Here is a 14,011-nt window from a genome sequence, read left to right as displayed (position 1 = left end):
ATAGAAAACTTGCTTTTCCACACACCACTCGTAAGTCTGGAGATTTTTTAAATTATAAATTTAGCTTCAGAAGCGTTTTCTTTTTGCATGTAAAAACGCACTTGAGAACCATGGGCGATTTTAAAATTTTACAGCCAGATTTATCACCTGAAACTTTTTAGATAAGAAAGGAATCAGAAAAATCACAAATAATGCCTTAAGGGCCTGTCCCACGGGCATGCGACCTGCATGCGGCAAGCGTGACCTAAAAGGCCGGTCCCACCAGCATAGATAGATATAGATATGCCATTTATTGTCACTATACATGTACAGTGAAACTGAAAGCTGCTCGTACTCAGTGCATACATACAATTTAGCACAAAAAAAACAAGAAACTGAAAAAAAAAACAGAAGGGAGATGGGGGGGGGGACATATATACATATATCATATATACATATATACAGATGGAAGTCCGTGTTGGGCGGTGTAGTCAGTGCATGTGTGAATTTGAATTTATGGTAGATATAATTCTCGGAAAGCAACTATTCCTGAGTCTGTTTGTCCTGGATTTGATGCACCTATAGCGCCTTCCAGAGGGCAGCAGGTCGAACAGTCCAAACGCAGGATGGGAGCTGTCTTTGATGATCTTCTTTGCCCTGCTAAGGCAGCGGGAGGTGTAGATGTCCATCAGGGAGGGGAGAGGGCAGCCAATGATCCTCTGCGCTGTCCTGGTTACCCTCTGAAGCCTCTCCCTGTCTGCCATGGTGCAGCTGCCATACCATGCTGTAATGCAGTATGTCAGCAGGCTCTCGATGGACGAGCGGTAGAAGGTCAGCAGCAGGTTAGAGTCCAGGTTGTGCTTCCTGAGGACCCTCAGGAAGTGCAGCCGCTGCTGAGCCTTCTTGATGACCGCTGTCGTGTTGTCCGTCCAGGAGATGTCAGCAGCGATATGGACACCGAGAAACCGGAAGGTGTTGACCCTCTCCACACACTCGCCGTTGATGTGTAGGGGGGCTAAGTCGGTGCTGTGCCTCCTGAAGTCGACAATGAGCTCTTTTGTTTTCCTGGTGTTCAGAGCCAGATTGTTTTCTGAGCACCAGGTTGTCAACTTCAGGACTTCCTCTCTGTAGGCTGCCTCGTCTCCCTTCGAAATAAGTCCGACCACAGTAGTGTTGTCAGCAAATTTGACGATGCGGTTGCTGTTGTGGGCCGGACTACAGTCGTAGGTGTAGAGACAGTATAAGAGGGGGCTTAGCACACAGCCCTGTGGGGAACCGGTACTCAACCTGCGAGTGGAGGAGAGGTGGGGGCCGAGTCTCACAGTCTGGGGCCGGTTGGTGAGGAAATCCTTTATCCAGGCACATGTGACAGTGGGGAGGCCGAGAGTGACCAGTTTACCTATGAGAATGTCCGGAATGATTGTATTAAAGGCTGAACTAAAATCCACAAAGAGCATCCGGACGTAGCTCTGCCCCTGCTCCAGATGGCTCAGCACAGAGTGGAGAGCTACGGTGATGGCGTCTTCTGTGGATCTGTTTTGGCGATAGGCGGATTGGTGGGGGTCGAGGTCTGGTGGTAGATAGACCTTGATGTGCTGGAGGACCAACCTCTCGAAGCACTTCGTGATTACCGGAGTGAGGGCCACAGGACGGTAGTCATTAAGGCTGGTGATGGTAGACTTCTTCGGCACAGGGACGATTGTGGCTGATTTTAGGCAGGACGGAATAACTGCCTGGGCCAGGGAGAGGTTGAAAATTCTGGTGAAGATGGCAGTGAGCTGGTGGGCGCACGCTTTGAGCACCTTACCAGGTACTCCATCTGGGCCGGTAGCCTTCTTGGGGTTCACTGCCAGGAGCACCCGTCTGACATCGTGCTCCGTTACAGTGAGTGGAGTAGTACAGGAGCTAGGTGAGGGTCGAAACAGGGCTGTAGCAGGTGAGTGCTGCTGTTGTGATGTTTCAAAGCGGGAGAAGAAGCAATTTAGCTTTTCTGCCAGCGGCGCACTCAGGTCTTCTGACTTTGTGGCACAGCCTCTGTAGTTGGTAATGTCTTGTATGCCCCGCCATACCTCCCGTGTATTATTGCTGGACAAGTGGGACTCTATGCGCCTCTTATGGTCCGCCTTGGCTTTTTTAATACCACTTTTCAGATCGGCTCGAGCAGCCCTGTACAGAGCTCTGTCACCTGACCTGAAGGCAGCATCGCGGGCTCTGAGGAGTGTGCGGACCTGGCTGGACATCCAGGGTTTCTGGTTTGGGAAAACCCGTATGTTTTTGTCTACAGTCACATTTCCGATGCAGAACTTGATATAGTCCAGCACCGATTCTGTGAGAGTTTCCAGATCCTGGTGTTCGAATATGTCCCAGTTTGTCTGTGTAAAGCAGTCCTGTAGATTGGAGAGTGCATTTTCAGGCCAGGTTGTAACAGATCTTATGGTGGGCCTGGCACTGCGTCTGAGGGGGGTGTAGGCTGGAGAGAGCAGGAGGGAGAGATGATCTGACTGGCCGAGTTGGGGGAGGGGGATGGCTCTATACGCGTGCTTGATATTGGTGTAGACATGATCCAGCGTGTTCACCCCTCTAGTAGAACACTTGACATGTTGGTAGAATTTCGGCAGTACAGTCTTCAAGTTGGCCTTATTAAAGTCCCCTGCGATTATGTGAACACCTTCGGGGTGATCCCGCTGCTGTTCGTTAATGGTGTTCAGCAGGAGAGAGAGCGCCTTGTTTACATTGGCATCAGGTGGAATATACACAGCCGTGACAATCACGACTGTTAGTTCTCTCGGTAGAAAAAAAGGCCGGCATCTTACAGACATGTACTCGAGGTCAGGGGAACAATGTTTGTCTATGATTGTCCCGTTGTTGCACCAATTCTCATGCACGTATATACAGAGACCCCCTCCCCTGCTCTTACCGGAGTCTATAGTCCTGTCCCCGCGGAGCAGAAAGCGACCTGCTAGCTGCATGCTAGTCGGTCCAAGATGGCGGCGCGCACGGTCGCAGCGGCTCACGGCTACCGGACTCGGTGCTCTTTTTTGTTGTTTTTGTACGTTGTGTTGTCCGTGTACGTCTTTGCAGTCGGTTCTGCGAACACCCGCTACACCCGCTACTCCCGACAGAACCTCGTGGATATCGCGGATATCGGTGACCAGCGCCAGACTGCGGTTTCGGGTGTCTTCCATCGCAAGTATAACATCCCGGGCGACATAGCGAGACCACCGGGGTCCCCGTGGATTGTTGTCGGGTCTAGGAGGCGGCGCAGACGGAGGAGGGAGAGGAAGCAGAAGTGAGGTCGCAGGTCCGGGACTTTGCTAAGGCTAAGGAATCGACCACACAAGCCACCTCTACAGAGCCTGTATCTCTCCAACGCCAGATCCCTGGTTCACAAAATGGATGACCTGGAAGTACAACTCGCCGGAAATCGATATGTCCGCAACTGCTGTATTATGATCATCACCGAAACCTGGCTTCACCCGGGTGAATGCGGCAAGCGCGACCTAACGTGGTCGCTTGAGCCGTACGGCCTCACGGGGCTGGTCCCACTTTGATCGCCGGAGCCGTATGGAGTTGTGCGGAGCAGGTCCCAACATCGCTGGTGGGACCGGCCCTTCAGGTCGCGCTTGCCGCATGCAGGTCACATGCCGTGGGACAGGCCCTTTACTGTTGATGAAATGCAGTGAGCAAACGCGATAATTCCCAACATTTTCAAGCTTGATATCTGCACGGCCAATATTCACCAACCACTTTAGCTGTTGTTGTCCCTTCAGCTGTCGCTTCTCTCTACCATAATTTCTCCTCACTTTTGGAATTCTATAGGATAAATGTCTCACGGTTACCCCGATTTCCACAATTATTTACCACGCAAAAATTGACCATTTCGGTGTTTTTTAACAGGTAAACATAGAAACATAGAAATTAGGTGCAGGAGTAGGCCATTCGGCCCTTCGAGCCTGCACCGCCATTTAATATGATCATGGCTGATCATCCAACTCAGTATCCCGTACCTGCCTTCTCTCCATACCCTCTGATCCCCTTGGCCACAAGGGCCACATCTAACTCCCTCAACTACCCTCTGTGGCAGAGAGTTCCAGAGATTCACCACTCTCTGTGTGAAGAAAGTTCTCCTCATCTCGGTTTTAAAGGATTTCCCCCTTATCCTTAAGCTGTGACCCCTTGTCCTGGACTTCCCCAACATCGGGAACAATCTTCCTGCATCTAGCCTGTCCAACCCCTTAAGAATTTTGTAAGTTTCTATAAGATCCCCTCTCAATCTCCTAAATTCTAGAGAGTATAAACCAAGTCTATCCAGTCTTTCTTCATAAGACAGTCCTGACATCCCAGGAATCAGTCTGGTGAACCTGGTAAGAAAGTATGCGTTTCGTCTATTAACATTGTATGCCGTAGGCTGTCATGTCCTCCACATAGCTGCTCCAAGCATCACGCCCTCTTACCCGAGGATCTTACATGCAACCCCCTCATTCTTTAAGCCCTTAGGTTTATTTCCGAGTTGCGTGTCTTGGTAGCAGTGCACTAATGCCGTCGCATGGGGCCATTTCTGCAAGCCAGTCAGCTGTTCTCCTGGATGCTCCCTCGTGGTCTCCACATCAGAGCTCCCCCTGCATGGTCTCCACCTTGGAGCTGTCATCTGGACTCCTTGTCGGAGCTCCCTCGTGGTCTCATCCTTGAATAGTAAATTTACCCATGCTTAGTAGCACTTCTGTTTCCGACTTAAGTAACATCTGAATTGTACAAGAGTCCCCGCGACGTACAAATATTGATTTCTCTCATTTAAAGTAATCCTTGCATTCCTCTCTCCATCCCTCCACCTCCCTGGTCATCCTGCGAGTTTTCCTGTTCGTATATCCTCGTTATCACCTCATCCACAGCCAACAATGGACCATTGCGGCCATCAGTGCGGGCTCTGATCTTTTCTGTTCCTTTTCATTCCTCTAGTTTCCCTTTCATTCTGAAGAAGGGTCTCGACCCGAAGCCAGGGCCGTCTTAACAGCATTATAGGCCCCCGGGCAAAGCAGTGCACTGCGGCCCCTACACTTCCAGTCTCTTTATGCTGAATCAAATATACGTTCATGCACTTGCGATGTTCTTCTCCATTTTCATGTTCTACAATAACATTCTACAATACATAGATTAGCATGGGGCCCCTATGCTCATGGGACCCCAGGCAACTGCCTAGCATGCCGAGGCATTAAGATGGCCCTGCCCGAAGCGTCACCTATTACTATTCTCTAGAGATGCTGCCGGACCCACTGAGTTACTCCAGCATTTTGTGTCTATCTTTGGTGTTCAGTATTGCCTAGCAATTGCTTGCTGCGCTGTTAATACTAATAATTTTACTTCGGAGTCAAGTGAGTGACTACGTGAAAAACCCGCCTCAGGACGCATGTGCGGCATTACGTTTCAGCAGGCAACAGCGGCAGGCGGGAGACAGGGCTCCCGCAACAACCAGAAAAACTAAGCTTTAGGTAAGTACTTACCTTTATTTTAACAGCCCCTTCGCGTCTGCTTGTTCCCCGCAGGGCATGCAAGCGGCCCCCTTGGACTACGGGGAAGGAGTGTTGCCGTTCGCGGGGGGGGGGGGGGGAAAGGCGCCACCAGGACCGCACACACGGCGGACCATGGATGGGAGCTGTGCCGGTGCCGGTACCACTCCACAGGGGTGACAACGGGAAGACGGCGCTTGCACTGCGTTGGAGGTTCCCCTCAGTCCTCGCTCGCCCTCGAGGAGCTGGCCAGCTGAGGCAGGCAGGCGGGCGGGCGGAAGCTTCCGACCATTCGGAGCCGATGAGGTGTTGGCGTGGAGTGCGCTGCAGCCCGAGTGCAGGAGAGCAGCAGCCCGAGTGCAGAGAGAGACCAGCGCACCGCACCCGACACTGCACCAAGCCCGTCAGCACTTCAGCAGCGGGCTGGGGAAAACGCTGCACCTGCCCGCTCGACGGAGGAACGTCTCATTGCGGGGCAGCAACAGGCGGTAGGACCGCTTAGCGGGCGGTCCGCTAACCCGACACCGCGACCGAGCCCAGCCCGCTAGCGCCTGAGCAGCAGGCTGGATGTATGCAAAACCGGCCGGTGGTGCTGACATCGGACGGGGACGTCTCTCCACACAGGAGGGGGAGAGACAGCCACCTGAGCTGCAGGAGCGGCTCTTGGGCATTGGAGAGGTGAGTTGCAGTTGTGTTTTTTTTTTTTTTTTTAATATTTTATTTTATTAGAAGTAAGCACAGTTATATGGCACCAAAGTGCCTAATATATATTTTCATAATACATTTTATGTACAACTTCTTTTTTTTTATTTTGTTACATTGAAAAAAGATGAGAATAAGAAAAAGAAGTTAGATAGTAAAGGATAGAAAGATGTGAAATATATAGTGTGTGAAGAAAGAAAACGAGTAAATGTAGAAAGTTGAGAGAGAAAATAGTGAAAAGAAAAGGAGATCATTATTTATAGTCTTGACCAACCCTCGTCCAGTCCTGAAACAGTTATTTTTTACAATTGTGTTGCACCATATGATTCCAAAAAAACGACGAATGGAGACCAACTCGTTATGAATTGGTCTGATTTATCCATTAGGAGGAATCGCATTTCCTCAAGATGAGCGGTGTCCAACATACTTGCAATCCACATTTTAAGCGTTGGTATTGATGTACCCTTCCAAAATTTAAGTATTAATTTTTTTGCTATTATTAAACCATAGTTAAGGAATAGATTTTGAGATGTGTTCAATTTATTCCCATCTTCCATTACACCAAATATAATCATTTCAGTATTAGGTTCCATTCTTGTCTTGAATAATTTTGTAAGTATTTCAAAAATATCATTCCAAAATCTATAAAGTTTTATGCAGGAAACTAAGGAGTGTGTTATAGTTGCCTTTTGGGCTAGACATTTATCACAAGTGGCGGATATATTTGGATAAAATTTGTTCAATCTTGTTTTTGAATAATATAATCTACGTACAATTTTAAATTGGATTAGATTATGTCTTACATTAATTGAACATTTGTGAATATATATCAGGTATTTTTCCCATTTAACCTTCGTAATTTTTATCATTAATTCCCGTTCCCACTCTTCTCTAAGTACCTCTGTCGATGGTAGGTCTATATTTAGAATACTATTATATAAATAGGATATTAATTTTTGTGAGTCAGCTTCAATATTCATTGCTTCTTCCAATAAGTCAGGAGTTACTTTTTGATATCCTTGTATATATTTTTTCACAAAGTCGCAAATCTGAAGATATTTAAAATATTGGTTGTTTTTCAATTTAAATTTTAATTGTAGTTGTTGGAATGATAGTAGGTTTCCCATTTCGTACATATCCCTGATCCTTCTAATTCCGAGACTTTCCCATTGGTTATATGTCTTATCAATAAGAGATGGTTTAAATAAAGGGTTATTCGCTATTGGCATTAACAGTGATAGATTTCTTAATTTTAAAGATAATTTTATTTGTTTCCAAATTCTTATTGTACCATATATAATTGGGTTCTTCTTATATATTGTGTTATTCAGTTTTTTTGGGGAAAAGGGGATCGTTCCTATATTACAAGGATGACAATCCTCCTTCTCCATTTTTATCCATTCTGTCTGTTGTGTAGAACTATCCAACCAATAAATCATATTCTTAATATGCACTGCCCAGTAATAATACATAAAATTTGGAAGTGACAGTCCCCCGACCTCTTTTGGTTTACATAAGTGTTTTTTTGTGATTCTATGTGATTTATAGTCCCAAATATAATTTGTAATGTTAGAGTCTAATTTAAAAAAAAAATATTTTGGTATATATACCGGTATAGACTGAAATAGGTATAGTAATTGTGGTAGGAAGATCATTTTTATTGCATTTATTCTACCTAATAATGATAAGGGAAGTGTTTTCCAAATTTTAATCCGTGTATTAAGTTTATTTAATAAAGGTATGAAATTAGCATTGAATAATGCTTTATATTTTCTAGTAATCTGAATACCCAAATATTTAAATTTTTCTGTTGCGATTTTAAAGGGGAACTTCAGTAAGTGTGTAGGTTCTTGAGGTTTTAATGTCATGATTTCGCTTTTGTTCCAGTTTATTCTATATCCAGAAAAAGACCCAAATTCCTCTATTAAGTTTAATAAATTTGGTATGCTCGTTTGTGACTTTGTAATATATAAAAGTATATCGTCTGCATATAATGAGATTTTATTCTTTGAGTCCCTGGTATTATAGCCCTGAATATTCGGATGAATTCTTATACTTTCAGCCAGGGGTTCTATCATAAGGGCAAATAGCAGGGGTGATAGTGCACATCCCTGCCTATTACCCCTTGATAGTTGAAATTTTTGAGATAACATGTTATTAGTTAAAATTCTTGCCATCAGTTTTTCATATAATAATTTTACCCATGTTATAAAATTCTCTCCCATATTAAATTTTTGTAGTACTTTATATAAGTATTGCCACTCTACCTGATCAAATGCTTTCTCTGCATCCAAAGAAATAATTGATATATCTTCTTCCTCTACTTTATGCGAGTACATTATATTAAACAGGCGTCTCAGATTATTAAATGAGTATCTTTTAGGTATAAACCCCGTTTGATCAGGGTTTATCAGTTTACTAATATATTTGCTTAATCTACTTGCTAAAATCTTTGCTAACATTTTCTGATCTGTATTTAAAAGTGATATAGCTCTGTATGAGCCCGGATCTTCTAAATCTTTATCTTTTTTTGGAATAAGCTTAATAGTTGATTCTGTTAGTGTTTCAGGTAGTTTGTTTTCTTTAAAAGCATGGGAGTATAAATTAAATAAATAAGGGGCCGTTATCTCCTGAAATTTTTTATAAAATTCATTATTAAAACCATCTGGTCCCAGTGTCTTACCATTTTTCAACGATTTTATTGTTTCACCTATTTCTTTGATTGTAATTTGAGCTCCTAGTTCCTCTTGTTCCAAAGGGTCCAGTATTGGAAGATTACAGTTATCTAGAATTTTTTTTATTTTACTATCTTCTATTTTAATTTTAGATGTATATAAGTTTTGGTAAAATTGGGCAAACGTATTATTAATATCTTTAGGTAGTATTAGTAATTCGCCTTTCTCTGATTTAATTTTGGTTATAGTATTTTCCCTTTCTTGTTTTTTCAATTGGCGAGCTAAAAGTTTATGTGGCTTGTCACCAAACTCAAAATGTTCCTGTTTTGTAATTTGGAATAGTCTTATTACTCTTGCCGATAAAATTCGATTAAGTTTAAATTTCAGTAATACTATCTTATTGTGTTTATCTGTCGTGGAATCTTTGGCATTATCCAACTCTAACTGTCTGATTTCTTGTTCTAACAACAATTGTTCTGTCTTATTCTTTTTATTTTGAAAACTTTGATATGAAATTATAATTCCTCTCATAAATGCCTTAAAAGTTTCCCATAATAAAGAAGGCGAAGTACCTGGTATATCATTTGTATCGAAAAAAAGTTTCATTTGTTGTTTTAAATATTGATAGCCTTGCACGTCATTTAAAATATGTGTATTAAACCTCCAAAAAAAATTTTTACCCGGCATTCCCTCAAATTTTACTGAGAATGTCAACGGAGAGTGATCTGAGATACAGGTGCACAACCTTTTATCCGAAAGCCTTGGGACCAGACACTTGTCGGATTTCGGACATTTTCGGATTTCAGAATGGAAGATTTTTAGCGTAGATTAGGTAGGTAGCGCGGGCGGCTTGAAAAGTCTGGAGCTGCTGCCTCCTCCCCGGAGACCGGGAGAATCATTGCATAAATGTTAGTCAGTTAGTTTGGAGGGATTTTATTTGGTGGTGGTGGAGTCGGGGTGAAGGGGGAAACTTTAATTCTTAGTCCCCTACCTGGTCGGCGACTCCCAACCTCGCGGAGCTGGGGACTCCGTCCGGCCGCGGGCGGCGCCGGTTGGAGCTCCGACCCCGGCAACTCTACCCCTGGCTGCGCGGCTCCAAATCCAGCGACGCTCCGCGATGTTGTGTGTCGGCGGCCACAGCGTTCCGGAGCTTGCCGCACGACGCTGCCGACTCCCGACATTCGTGGAGCTGGGGCGTCCGGCCGCGGGCTGCGCTGGATTTGGAGCGCCTCGCAGCCAGGGGTAGAGTTGCCGGGGTCGGAGCTACAACCGGCGCCGCCCTCTGCCCCACCGGCCACAGCGCTGCGGAGCTTACTGCACGGCGACCCGGTAATGCATTGACCGCTCCCCGCCTCTCCGACCAGGTAGGGGACTAAGAATTAAAGTTTACCCCTTCACCCCCCTTCACATAAAAGCCCTCCAAACTAACTGACTAACATTTAAGCAATGATTTACAGATGTTTAAGTGTCTCCCCGGTCTCCGGGGAGGAGGCAGCCGCTACAGTAGTACAGACCTGGGTTGACCGTGGGTCGTTTTGGGTCAAGTTTGGCGCCAAACGCGAGCTTTGGTGCGCAGACGACATCTGGAAAAAATGGCCGGTTTTCGGAGCTTTTCGGTTTCTGGAACACCGGATAAAAGGTTGTGCACCTGTACTACTAATGTGGTATGTTGGGTTGTTTGTATACGGCATTCATTTCATGTCCACTAAAAAATAATCAATTCTTGAATATGTTTTATGCACCGGAGAGTAAAACGAGTATTCCCTTCCAACTGGATTAGCAGATCTCCATACATCTATTATATTAGTATTTTTTATATATGTATTTAGAAGTTCCCTAGTTTTAGATTTTAAATTACTCTTCTTTTGTTTTGATGATTTATCTAGATATGAATCTAAAACACAGTTAAAGTCCCCCCCTATTATCACATTTTGGTAATTAAACTCTGATATTATATCAATAATTTTATCAAAAAATTGGGGGTTGTCAAAATTCGGAGCATAAATATTTATCAAAGTTAGTGGGGTTGCATAAATTTCACCCGAGACTATAATATACCTTCCCTCTTTATCTGATATAGTATTCTTTAATTTAAAAGGAATACCTTTCCTAATAAGAATAGCTGTACCCCTAGATTTAGAAGTAAATGAGGAGTAGTATGTTTGGCCTATCCAATTCGCCTTTAATCTTATTTGTGTTTGTTGTTTCATGTGGGTCTCCTGCAAAAACATTATGTCGCTTTTCAACGATTTTAGTTGGGCAAAAATTTTACCCCTCTTAATTGGTTCGTTGGCACCCCTTATATTCCAACTACAAAGTGTAATTCCTCCATTCTTTATTTGTCTATCGTCTTGCATTGTAATCAGGGTAATATTCCTGAATCATATGGTGCAACCAAATACCTCAGAATTTTAGGACTTGGGTGGTCATCCCGGTTTATTAGATTTATGTTGCATCTCCTTCTTGTAAAGTGCCTTAGAAAAAGAAAAAAAGAATGTGATATACAATTACTTTCAAAAAAATTAAACAGATAAAAATCTTGATTGTGCTTTAAAAAAAAAGGTGCTATTAAGGTATCTAAGGGAAGATACCTTAAGGACGAATAGCCATCAATGATGGCAAAAAATGTATCGACCTCCGTGATGTTGTTATACATTGAGCTCCTCCCCCTTGGTGAATCCTCATAAAAAGTTACATACCGTTTCATATTTTGTCTTTTCTTATATGAGTTTATCAAACCAGTGCGTGACAGCCGAGAGAAAAAATAAAAAATCAAAAAAAAATCAGGAAGAGACATAAGGAGTAAAACAAAAACCCAAAACAAATATAGAACACAACATATACACGATTATATAAGTATATATGTCCTTCCAATTATCCAATCTTAATCTAATCTAAACTTTCCAATATATATCCCCCCAGAATTCTTACATAATATCCCATTCTATAACTACCATACATCATACAGGCCGGTACCAAAGGGTTAACTACCGTACAGGCAGGTGCCAAGGGGTTAAACTTTGAGCTTTTCATCCAAGGTTGAATATAACCAAGCTCTCTGAATAACACATTCCAACGAGATAAGCTTTTTAATTGTCTGGTTAGCTCGGCCATTTTAATCAGTTCAAAGCTCTGTAAAAAGTTCAATCTTCTTCTTTGTCGGCAGCTTGCCCCGATGTTTTCTTAACGATGTCCTCTGCATACTTTAAAGCTTTTCCGGGCTCTGCAAATAAGCGTTCAATGCCGTTATAAGATACCTTCATTTTTCCGGGAAAGTAAATTCCATATCTTACTCCCGGGACATCCCTCAAAGTGTGTCTTGCCGGTGTAAACAATCTCATTTTCTAGACTACCTCAGGAGAGTAATCGCGAAATATTCGCACATTATCCCCACGGTACGTTAGCTTCTTGCCATGAATGATCTTTTTCAATATAAATTCCACTGAAGAGGTCACGGAATTTCACGATTATCTGTCTTGAATAATTTTTTCCTCTTGCAACATACCCAACTTGGTTAGCGACGTCTATTCTTGGTTCTTCTGACAGTTCAAAGACATCTTTGAGCAAATCAGTAACGAAAGTACATGCTTGAGATTCATGTCCTTCACGTCCTTCCTTTACTCCAAGAATCGTCAAGTTATATCTCCGAGTTCTTGATTCCAGGTCCAGACATTTATCAGTCATTCTTCCAAGTTTTTCCTCTTCAGTTTTCTGTGATTGTTTCAAACTCTTTATTTCCGAGACAATCTCTGTTATCCCATTCTCCATCTCTTCCATTATGTCATCCAGCTTTCCGAAATCATCCTTTACACCTTTAAATTTCTTGTTGTAATCATTTTCAATTCTGACACACTCTGATTTTAATCTCTTATCAGATTCCTTATTCTGCTTTTTCAGTTCTTTTAACTCACTGCAAGTATTATCAATTTTTTGAGAAAGTTTCTCCATGCTAGCCTCCATACTCTGCTTGTTACTTTCCATGTGAGACTCCATACTTTGCATCTTCTCCAGTGTAATGTTAATTGTAGCATTCATATCTAAAAGCAATTGCTTCACTTCTTTCTCCTTCTTGTCTCCTTTTGTTGCCATTTCAAACAGAGACCCTTGTCTGTATGAATCTTCTTCTTCTGAACCTTCTTCTGTCGTTTGCAGAGTATCCAATACTTTCTCGAGCTGAAGGCTGATAGTGTTTTTCTCTGGCGCCCTTGAACGATTATCTCTGCTTATTTAAACTCATTTAAACACCTGATTTCACCATTAATCTCCCCGATTTTCACGTCTTCTTCTGATGATATCACCCTTACACAACACCAGGCTACTTCGGTGAGTTTTTTTTTAAATCGGTGCTGACTTAAAACGGCTTTTACAATTTTTTACGGGAGAGAAGCTCAATGCCGCGCCTTAATTCTCCATGACGCCGCCGGAAGTCCGCAGTTGTGTTTTTTGCAGGTTTCAGGAACACAACGCAGAAAACCCTCAAAGAAAAACTGCCCCGCTCCAACTCTACCAGCGGGGCAGCAACCGGCGGCAGCGTCGCTCTCAGAGCGGTTTCGCTATCCCTGAGACCGAGCCAAGCTCAGTCTCACCAGAGCCTGCACGGCGGACTGGGAAAGCGGCCAGGAAGCCAAACGGCCGGTCGTCTCCGATTCGTCGGAGGGGGACATGTCTCCACCAAAGCAGAAGAGAGACAGCCGCCTGAGCTGCATTTAGCAGCTCCTGGAGGAGATGGTCCACCGGGAACAGCAGCGCTCCCGGCGAGACAGGACAGGTACCTCCTCCATAGTGTCCTGTCAGGCACTGCCCTTTGCTACCCTCATACCACGGGCTGGAGCAGGAGGCTAGCATTGGTGACCATGGCAGGGCTGGTCTGGAAATGGGGCAGGCGGACAAAATCGGGAGTATGCATGGGGTGCAGGATCAGAAACAGCTGTTGGGTGTGGTGGACCGCTTCGTAGCAACCCCACGGGCTGGAGCACCGCTGGAGCCAAAAAATGGTAGCCAGTATTACAATACAATACAATACAATTTATTGTCATTTGAGCCCCAGTGAGGCTCAAACGAAATTCTGTTTCCACAGCCATACAAACAAAGACAATTTCCTAGACATACACACAATTTAATTCACACAAACATCCATCACAGTGGACCCAC

Source organism: Leucoraja erinacea, unplaced genomic scaffold (genome assembly GCF_028641065.1).
Source record: "Leucoraja erinacea ecotype New England unplaced genomic scaffold, Leri_hhj_1 Leri_649S, whole genome shotgun sequence".
Taxonomy (NCBI): Eukaryota; Metazoa; Chordata; class Chondrichthyes; order Rajiformes; family Rajidae; genus Leucoraja; species Leucoraja erinaceus.
Note: the sequence above shows the minus strand (reverse complement) of the source record.